The following is a 10,738-nucleotide window of genomic DNA, read 5'->3' as shown; positions in this document are numbered from 1 at the left end:
ATGCACTTCATATTCTTGTACACTCTTGGAATCATCCTCCTCAAAAGTCTCTGTTGCAAATTTAGTACTAGATTTTGGAGACATGGAGTATCTTTTCTTATTTGCATAACTGTACTCAGGGCGGTGACTATCATCCTCACATATATTTGAATGCATTGACTTTGGCCTTTTCCTTCGCACAGTCTTGCCATCTCCATCATTAAAACATACTTCAGATGCAACACCCATTTCCTTTGCAACATCACTTGTTAGATCAACAACTGTTTTGGCACTAATGTCAATCTGAGATTTTGAAGATCTTTTTTTTAAGGTCTCTAGACTCGGTCCACTTCCGATGAACTGGCCCTTCAAAAAAGATGTGTATCTAGAGCTTTGTAAAATTGCATTTGAGAGGTCACTAATAGAGGCATTGTAGAGACCAACATATTTGACATGGTTCAATTCAGCCCTCCAACTACCATGAATAGACTCTGCTAGATTTGTTCGAGGTATCAAGTACTTCTTGTTATCTAACATACTCTGCAAACCAAGCATTGCAGAGATATTGTAATGGCAAAATTACATTATTAACATGATTTAAAAAAATTCAAGAGAAATACAAAACCAACCTCTATAATGTAGTGGCCCCAATGGGAAATCCTAGCATGCCACCATGCAAACCAAGTTTCAAGCCGTGGCAAGTCTGAATCACTTGCATGGCCTGCATTCTACCATGCCCTTAGGCTTCTCATTTTGACTTCTGTAGCTTGCTCTGTAGAGGCATCCTTCCAGCGTCTACATTGGATTTTAAATTCCTCTTGGCTGCCAACTTTTATACATGCCTTTGCATGGGAATGAAGACTTTGCTCCCAATGGAAAAGGCAAGAATGCTCTTTCCCTTCCATTATATTGTCAGGGCCACCATTAAAAGTGGCACTTACAGCTCTCCACTTGGCTTGGGCCTAATCTGCCATGAACCCTTTGAAATCTGCATTGTCAAACCCTTCTGAAACCATTACTTTGTTGAGAGTATCCCAAAATAGAATTTGTGCATCAGTATCTTCCACCTGGAAGTCACAAGTTGCAATTGTTTGCAACTCTTGCATAAAAGGATTATACACATGGCAAGCCATGGTAGTCCAATCTTTCATTCGCTTCACAAAGTCAATTAGGTTCCAAGATAGATTAACTTGGACTCATAAAGAGAATCTTGAGATAGTGCAAAGTGCTTGATTGATATTACTTCAAATGAACCTCCCTTTTATAGGTGAGGGTACTTACATCCATTTTGCTTACTCACATGTGGGATATCTCCTCCATGCCATGTGGTAGCTTGCCCTTTGCTCATACCTTTGCTCTACATGTGCTCATGGCACCACAACTCTCAACACCTCCCCTTGGTGCCATAATCCTTTGGCTACTGCAAGGTGGTCAGATGTGAGTTACATTCCATCACCTCCCCTTAGTGCATGCATTGCTACTTAAGGTGATCAAGTGTGGCTTTTACATTTCAATACCTCCCCTGGGTGCTTTCATAGCTACTCTCAGGTGGTCAGGCTTGATTTACAAAATATAGGCAAGGTTGGCAAGGTTTTTGTTTCTCAATATATTCCATTGATGTCACCTTTTGGCTCATGGCTTGATGATGATGGTGTTTGCTTCTTTGCTTGGTGTAGCTTCATGCATGATGCTTTGTTCTTCCATGTGCCTTGATTCTTTATGTGTGGATGCCATGTTCAGTGCTATGGTCATCTCATGCACTTGTGCTTTTGGCATGCTTTGTGCATTCATGCTTTGCTTTTCTATTTGTTGCAAAGGTCTTAGCAATTGATTTCTTTCAATATTGGTAGTGTCTAATTGCATACAATGATTCTGACTTGATAGGCGCGTGGAGCTCAAAAAGACGATCACTTTTCCTTTTTGGAGCGTGTCCAAATTCTTCCTAGATTGGAAGTTATGGCTTGTCGAAATTTTCTTGAAGAAGAGGGCTTTTGATGATGTGGCACAGGGAATCACATGCTGAATTCCATACCGTGCTTAGCAAGGGACTCTGTGCCTAGGTGGCACTGTGCCATGTGGCAATCTTTAAACCCATATAGGTTTACCCATGGTTACATAAATGTTTACCATGGTTCAGATGAACCTAACCATTAGCTAAAACCAAGGTTCAACTTTACCCCACACAAATCCTACCTTATTTGCCACGTGGCTATCAACGGGGTTGCCACGTGGCTTAAGGTTTACAACCTTAGAAAAGAGAAAAGCTTTGAAGCTTTCTCTGTGCGTGACGGCGATGGTGGCATGGGCGTGGCGCTGCGGTCGGTTGCTTCAGATCATCACCGCACGTGATTAACAGAGGTGGAGAACCATTGAAGGAGGCACAATCTGGTAGTCGAGGGAGCTTGGCTTGTTGGAGATCTCGCTATGGCGACTGGCTACTCTGGCTATGGCAACTGGCTTTGCTGTCTGCGTTAGCTGTTGGAGAGGCATGCATAGGGAGATCGCTACTGTGGAGTGGCAGATGGAGTCTTAGCTTAGAGGCTTAGAAGGGCTGGGGGCTCACTGGAGAGCCAGTGGGAGCTACAGCCCGTGGCTGTAGAAGATTCCATCGGCCTGCTGATGGCTAGAAGCGGCCATTGAAGGGAGCCTTGCATTGAATGGAGCTGCCAGTCCACTGTGGTTGAAGGTGAAGGCTTGTGAGCGGGCTGTCGTCTTCTTTAGTCATCGGAGCTTTGGCTAAGGCTTTGTAGCGACTGAATGATGTAGGCTGCTCGGTCTTTAGTGGTTGTTGACGCTGGTTGGAGTGGAGCTTGAGTCATCTTGTGAGCCCGTTAGCATGGAGTTTGCAGGTAGAGCTCTTTGATGGAGAAGTAGCCATTGAAGGGAGCTTGTTTGCAGAGCTTGGCTGAGGCACAGTGCTTTCAAGCTGCTTTGGGCCGCTATGTGATCTCCTTACTGCTTGCTTGGCCTTGCTTATTGCTTGCTTGCAGGTCTCTCTTTTTCTCTCTCACACAATGCTCTATTCATGGTGTAGAATTCCTCCAAACCGCAGACATATGAACTCTATCTCAAAAGAAAGAATGACACTCTCTTTCTCTCAATGACGGAATTCCCTCATTGCAATGGAAGGAATCAATGGACGGAAATTTTCTCTCTCTAGGGACGGAAATTTGTTCTCAATCTAAAACTAAAACTAACCTAGGAGAAAAACATGAGCTCCTAAGGCATTGCTACAACTAATCTAGGAATGGAAGCAATCCTAGTGAACTACTAATGAGCTAAACTAGGAGAGGCAAACCTATGCTCTGATACCATGACAAAACATGTGTGCCTTAGGATCTATGGAGTGCTCTAAGGTGGATGAAACCTATGTGGAAACATGATGAAGAGAGTGCTCATGACATGTACCTCAAGTCAATTAGGTTCCAAGATAGATTAACTTGGACTCATAAAGAGAATCTTGAGATAGTGCGAAGTGCTTGATTGATATTACTTCAAATGAACCTCCCTTTTATAGGTGAGGGTACTTACATCCATTTTTCTTACTCACATGTGGGATATCTCCTCCATGCCATGTGGCAGCTTGCCCTTTGCTCATACCTTTGCTCTACATGTGCTCATGGCACCACAACTCTCAACACAACAATGACCCAGTTCTCCTCTAGGTCTCACTTTATTTACCAAATCAACCCCTGAACCAGAACCTTGGGTAGACATTTTAAATACATGACGCTTGCTGAATAAACTATGTTGCAATTGTCCAAGAAACACTACACTTTGGAAATAATTATATCTACAATGTCTTTTCAAGTATAAAATTCCATCTAGCCCATCTGACACAGGTCGAGAGTCACGTCGACCCTCCTTAATCCATCTTGATAATCTATACACAGACATAAAGTTGGTCAATATTCATTGTAATAACATAATTTAATAAACCAATGCAATAACAAATATTATGGTAATTACCTTCTTTTGTCGAGCAAAGGTTCACATTGTTTTAGCAAATCTTGTAGCTCAACATCTGACATCTTAATCCCATCTTGCACTTTCTTAGACAATAAAGTTTCCATAATAATGTCTTGGACAATTATATTTTGTATCCCTTTAGGGCATATAGCACCACCAGCCCTCACCATTTCAGAAACTTTAGTTTTAATGGCATCCTTTGTTCTCCTAGTCAAACGATCTCAAACAGGATGATTATGATGGCCATGATGTATGACTGCACAGGTAAGATTCACACCATCTCTACATTCTGGCATGTAGAGTAATATTTCACAGTAACATCTCTCCAAGCAAATTGGTGGACAACCACAATGTATACATGATAAGGAGCCATATGATTCAATTGACACATTTGTTGGAGCCACTCTAATCAATCTCCTATCCCATTGTGTCTCATTCTCTATCCCAATTCTTGTTTTATAACCACAAGTTGCATTTATACAACGGAGGTGACCTCCACATTCCTTTCTACGAACCACACCAGGAAATACTATATTTGTTGTAATAGGATCACTCCAAACATGGCCATCAAATTTTGACTACATACCTTTTGTGCGATGTTTCACTGAAGTAGCTGGTAACTCAAAGAAAACATCACCATCATAAGTAGAAGGCAACTCATCCACAGTGATGTACATTTCAACCTTCTCATAGGCCTCACGCAATCTGTTCTTTATAGGTAGTTGCATAATAATCTCAATGACACTATGTTGTTTGTCATTCTCAATGTTGCTAGCTGAATCATATTTCCTTGCCTCATCATTTTTGTTGCAAATAGAGTAGAAATCTTTTTTGTTTTCGTGCACTTCTGAAGTTCATTGTCATCAAGCTTGAATCTTTCTCCCTTCTTGGTGAAAATATCACCAAACTGCGCATCAAGGTGAAACATTTTGTATCCATCGTCATGGACTTTGTATTGCAGCTCCATTGTCAAATCAAATCCATTATCACCAAAGTGCTGATGGACAGATATGGGCCCAAGTGTGAATTGAAAATGGCTAGCAAGCACCATCTCTGACAACACTCCTCTACCTACAGAAGTGCAAACAAACATATGCAAAGATCTATCCTCATTCTGAATTGTGACAGATTCCATAAGAATGGAATAGTAAGCTGTGCAACTCAATGAGATGAAGTCTAAAGGGTGAGATCAAGAGCAGAGTGTTCGTTTCAAGAACTCATTTGAAACAAGAGTTTGCCACAAGAAAAGTTGCTCACAAATGCTTCACACACACTAACCATTGTTTATACTCACAACTTTGTAAGACAGGTCTTGTGAAAGTCGGCACAAGTGTGACAATGGTACTGAACCATGATGTAAATTTTAGCCATCATTTGTTAACAACAATACTATAATACCATGGACTCTTAGACCTTTTAATCCCCAACCTTTCTTTGACACATATGGGAGTTATTGCAAGCCATTCTCGCTAGCAATGGGTAACAAGAAATGGTTGATCAGTATTTTTAAAAAACAATTATGAAAAATTATCAACCTCACACATTAATGATGTTTAATTAAATAATCAGTCATCATTGCTGCATTCTCATGAGCAATCGAATTTGTATGATAATCATTATAAGTCATGGTTCCTATTAACATCATAGTGCAGTAGCATTTCTACAGCCAGTATGTTGTCCCGTCGTGGTGAATAAAATAAACGCATTGATTGTATGTCATCTCGTCATGTGTGGTAAGGAGTGCTAGCTAATAAAGAGCCCTTATGAAAATGAAAGGCCCATAGACCCCTTTCATTGACGAAAGGGGTCTATTGGCCTTTCATTTTCATGAGTTTAGTAAGAAAATGAAAGGCCAATAGACCCCTTTCATCGACGAAAGGGGTCTATTGGCCTTTCATTTTCATGAGAGCCCTTAAGCCCTTAAGAAATATAAAAGCCAATAGATCTCTTTCGTCGACGAAAGGGGTCTATTGGCCTTTTAAGCCCTTAAGAATATAAAAGCCAAAGCCCTTAAGAAATGCCAATAGACCCCTTTCGTTGATGAAAGGGGTCTATTGGCCTTTTAAGCCCTTAAGAAATATAAAAGCCAAAGCCCTTAAGAAATATAAAAGCCAATAGACCCCTTTCGTTGATGAAAGGGGTCTATTGGCCTTTTAAGCCCTTAAGAAATATAAAAGCCAAAGCCCTTAAGAAATATAAAAGCCAATAGACCCCTTTCGTCGACGAAAGGGGTCTATTGGCCTTTCATTTTCTTAATTAAACTCATGAAAATGAAAGGCCAATAGACCCCTTTCATCAATGAAAGGGGTCTAGGGGCCTTTCATTTTCATGAGTTTAATTATCTCCCCGTCACCTCGCCTCCCTCCCTCGCTCCCTCCGTCCATCGCTCACCTTGCCTCCCTCCCGCGTGTTGCCTCCCTCCCGTGCGTCGCTCCCTCGCTCCTTCCCTCTGGCTCTTTCTCCCTCCCTCCCTCCCTCCCTCGCTCTGCCTCCCTTACCTCGCCTCCCTCCCTCACTCGCTCGCCTCACCTCCCTCCCGCGTGCAGCCTCCCTCCCTCGCCTCGCTCCCTCGCTCCTTCCCTCTCGCTCTGCCTCCCTCCCTCCCTCCCTCACCTTGCCTCCCTCCCTCGCTCGCCTTGCCTGCCTCCCTCCCGCATGTATCCTCCCTCCCTCACCTCGCTCCCTCGCTCCTTCCCTCTCGCTCTGCCTCCCTCCCTCGCTCTGCCTTCCTCACCTCGCCTCCCTCCCTTGCTCCCCCCTCCCTCGCTCGCCTCGCCTCCCTCTCGCGTGCAGCCTCCCTCCCATGCAACGGGCCATAGTTATACATGTAGAAAAGGGTTCTTCCTTATTATGGGGCCATTTTTTGTTCATGGTTGCAGTGGTGGGAGTGATGCATCTGTGTATACGAGCTTTGGATGAAAGACTTGTATCCACACGATTTCATGGAGAGGTAACTATAGACTATATTGCTGCATTTACACTTATGATTCATGGGATTCCTAGGACGTTAGTAGCAACCATGAGACCACTACAAGAGTACTTCAAACACCACTACCCTGGTAAAAGATATCGTGTTGTTGTGCCCCCAGATCTGTCTTCTTTTAGATGTCATGGTTGCAAGCAGAGCTTTTCGTGGATTACAAAGAGGATGCAAACGGTTTTGTGAATTTGGCAGGGGCACAAAGGAGTAGGTTTGCAGGGTTGAGGGAGGGTTGGCATTTATGGAAGCTTATTCTAGAGATGCTGCTGGTTCAACCTTCCAGGGCTGCTAGTATTCGTGATAACCAAGTAAGAATTTCACAATAGAGAATAATTGAAAAAAGAAGGGGTTGCAAAGGTTTTCCAAATTGTACTCTTGATCTAATATAATTTTCATTCTCACAAAAAAAAAGAAAGTAATGTAAAGCCAATTTTATGTTGAGCTCAAAAAAGGCAGTTCTAAGAAAGGCTTTGGAAGGGTGCATAAATTTGTCACTGGTTTCTTGCCCCTGAAGCCGCTCCCATTTGATCTTCTTGTCCTACATCAGCCGTGATATGCTGCCAACAACCATCTTCCTCCCTCCCTCCCTCTCTTTGTCCCTCTGTGTGGCTCCCTCCCTTGCTCGCCTCCCTCCCTCCCTCACCTCTGTACCCTCTTTGTGTCCCTCCCTCCCTCGCCTCTGTACCCTCTTTGTGTCCCTCCCTCCCTCGCCTCGCTCCTTCTTCCCTTGCCTTGCTTTCTCCATCACGTCCTAAGTTCTTCTCACCGATTTTTGTCACATTGGTAGGATGGTAAAAATAAGAACTTTTGAGAGGAGGGGGAGAGGTGGAAGAGGAGAACGAGGAGGCAGGAGAGGTGGAAGGACAAGTAGCAAGAGAAGTTTGCAAGTGGAATCTACACCAAATTTAGAGATTCAAAAAGAGGTTGAAATTTGAGTTGAAGAGGATAAGGAGATTGAAGACTTTGAAGACACTACTATAATTGTGGAGGAATCTTCTAAGAAGAGAAAGAAAGAGGATAAACAACTGGATGAGGAGTTTGAGAAAGAGTTTCCTGCTGCACTTGATATTGGCCAGGGGAAGGATGTTATTGAATCTCTTGCAATCAATCCTAGAAAGATTGCTCCCGTGATCCCTTTATGTCATTGTGTTGTAAACACAAGAGTGAGAGGCCTACGAACTGATATGGATAGCCTAAAGCAAGCTCTAGAGGCAGAAAAATATATTCAACAGAAAGGAATGTTTATTTTATCTACAACACTTCCGGATAGTGTTTCGCAAGAGGTGACATATGAAATTGAACAATCATGGGATTCTTGTTGGAGGGATGTAAATGTAGAATTTGAGGCACAGATTGTTGTTGATGATGATGAATGGTCATTTTTGTCTCGAAAGATGTTTTGTGTTGGGAGGGGAATCACCGTATTGTTGCATGGATGTCTCTAATTGAAGAGAAATTCAAGACATCAAAGGCATGGCATGTTCGAGTTTTAGCAAGTTTTATTACTCCAGAGAAAGAAATAGAAATGAAGCTAATAGCTGCTCTTCAAAGGTTCAATCTGTAAGTGCGAGTTCTTGCTTATATGTGTTACCTTTTTTTTAACTTTTAAGAGTTTTGTGAACAATTCTTAATATGTTTGAAGCTATGCATTTTTTATTTTTCAGCCTTAATGAAACAGCAATTATTAAAACAAATCTCAAGGACTATTTGTACAACACGAAGACAATGTGTTCGTGTGATGAGAATGAGTACTTATCACTATTTTTTGAGGAAGAAAAAAAGACACTTGAAAAGCATGGGGCAAATGAAAGCAATAAAGGATCAAGTACTTGGCATCCTTTGACATCTCTGATGCTAGGGAGAATGGTATTTACAGTAAGTTTCATACCATTTGTCATGGATGTCTTTTGAATTATAACTAAGTAATTCATTGTACTCATTCATTTCTTTGGAATATATTTTAGCCACTATACAAGCAAGATTATGAGGCAAAGCTAAAGGAACTTCAGCCAAATTTGAGTGTTGCTGATATGGAGAAAGCACTCAAAAGTATTCGAAAGGATGTGAATCTCAAGTATGGTCAAAAAATGATCAAGGTATGGTTAATTTAATGATTCTTAACATAAAGTTGACTTTTTAAAGTGTTCGTGTTTTTTGAGATTGGTCATATGATGTTTGTTTACAAAATGATCAAGGTATGGGATATGCATGTATTGTATGATTAAAAAATACAGTTGAGTGTGATGATTGCATGTATTGTTTATATGTAGATTCTGTCTATTGTCAAACCAACAAATGGTGAAGATTGGTTTAATATCTTATAGAGCCTCCCATTTGATGATAAATCATCCATTGTCACATTGGAAAAGTTGTATAACCTCTCCATTGCAAAAGTCTCAAAGGAGACACAACTAGCAACCCTTAGAATCTTAGGATCAGATTCAAATTTGAGAACAAGTTATGGGATGCCAAAAGCTGATAGAGAATTCATAAAGTGGATGGCAAAAGAGGCATGGATGGATCAGTTGCTTTGTGAATCTGAGAGGTTACTCTCTCAGGTCTTGGTCGCTAGTCAACAAGCTAGCTTTGTGCTTCCTCAAGATCCTACGTTGAGAGAGTATTTTGGGGAAATACAAGCAATGAACAGACTTGAACTTTATGAAGATTTAAAGGATTCAATGACTGTTGCTACAGCTGCAACGGGACAAATGGAGATGACGAGGGCATCTCGATGATTGGTATTTAGGTAAGCAATACATGTTTTTTTCTTTTCAATTAAAAATCCATCCTTAAGTATTTCGCTTTTGTACTAAGACTCTTATTGTATGCAGATTCTTGCAATCCTTAAAAGCTGTTGGTAAGATTGAAAATTTGTTGCCCATATGTCGAGTATGGACAAAAATTCAAGACTTAAAATTCTGTATGTACTCTCCAAACATGATAGAAAAAGAAGGGAAGCAAGTGCTCTCTGAGTGGGAGAGAAAGAACTGCTTGTGGTGGCTCGATATGAAAAAAGGATGTTGCATCAAGGAGGAGGTAGAGCTGTACACATAGCATAAAAAGGGAGAGATGGGTTCATCAAGCTCAAATTTAGTCCATGAGGATGATGTAGCCATTGAGGTTCAAAAAACACTTGAGAAGATGACTAAAAGGGATAAAGATTCAAGTATGGAACTAAAGAAGGGTGGTAGGCCACCAAAAAATCCTAGTACTAATAATGGTAAGTTCTCTTGATCTTTTTTCAAGCTGTTATTTGTTTGTGTAGCATATGTTGTTATCACTTTGTGTCTTTACATATGTGGTGTGGGTACAGATGTGCACGTACTATAGTCTACACCCATTTTGAAAGGATGTAAATGGAAAGATAGGTTTGTCCACTTTTTGTACATTCCATTAACCTCTCTAACTTTGAATCAAAGTGGCACATGTGATGCTTCACATTGCAAGGTTTGGTGCTATGATTACGTCGAGTTTGGGAAGCAATTGTCTGTCTCAAACTTCACACAAGTCGGCCCAAAACGATCGACTGGAGGTCGGTAGGCCACCGACCACACGTTAAAACCGTGGCGCATAATAGAGCAACTGACCTACAGACACCATTCGGCCCAGAGCCATCCGGGATCATCTGGGGCTCCAAACAGGCCTCGCAACCCAAGAGTGGGCTGCCTCGGGAAATGCTCCATCTACCCTCAGTTCGGTCAGTCATGGGATGCCTTCCCGCACTTGCATATATCCTAGTTGGTAGTGTGCCAACTCTATCTGAAGCCATCCAGCCATTAGGCCACACATGGCCCCCATCTGGTGTCCAAA

At 41.8% G+C, this 10,738-nt stretch overlaps 1 pseudogene; it reads left to right on the top strand.

Moving 5' to 3' along the window:
* The first annotated feature begins 9,114 nt into the window (after positions 1-9,114).
* Positions 9,115-9,663, top strand: LOC147902728 (uncharacterized; annotated as a pseudogene).
* The last annotated feature ends 1,075 nt before the right edge of the window (positions 9,664-10,738 follow it).

The sequence above is a fragment of the Dipteris shenzhenensis genome, chromosome 4, assembly GCF_047967505.1.
Source record: "Dipteris shenzhenensis isolate YYH24624 ecotype China chromosome 4, Dip_SZ_1.0, whole genome shotgun sequence".
Classification (NCBI taxonomy): Eukaryota; Viridiplantae; Streptophyta; class Polypodiopsida; order Gleicheniales; family Dipteridaceae; genus Dipteris; species Dipteris shenzhenensis.
Note: the sequence above shows the minus strand (reverse complement) of the source record. Positions and strands in the feature narration are given on the sequence as shown.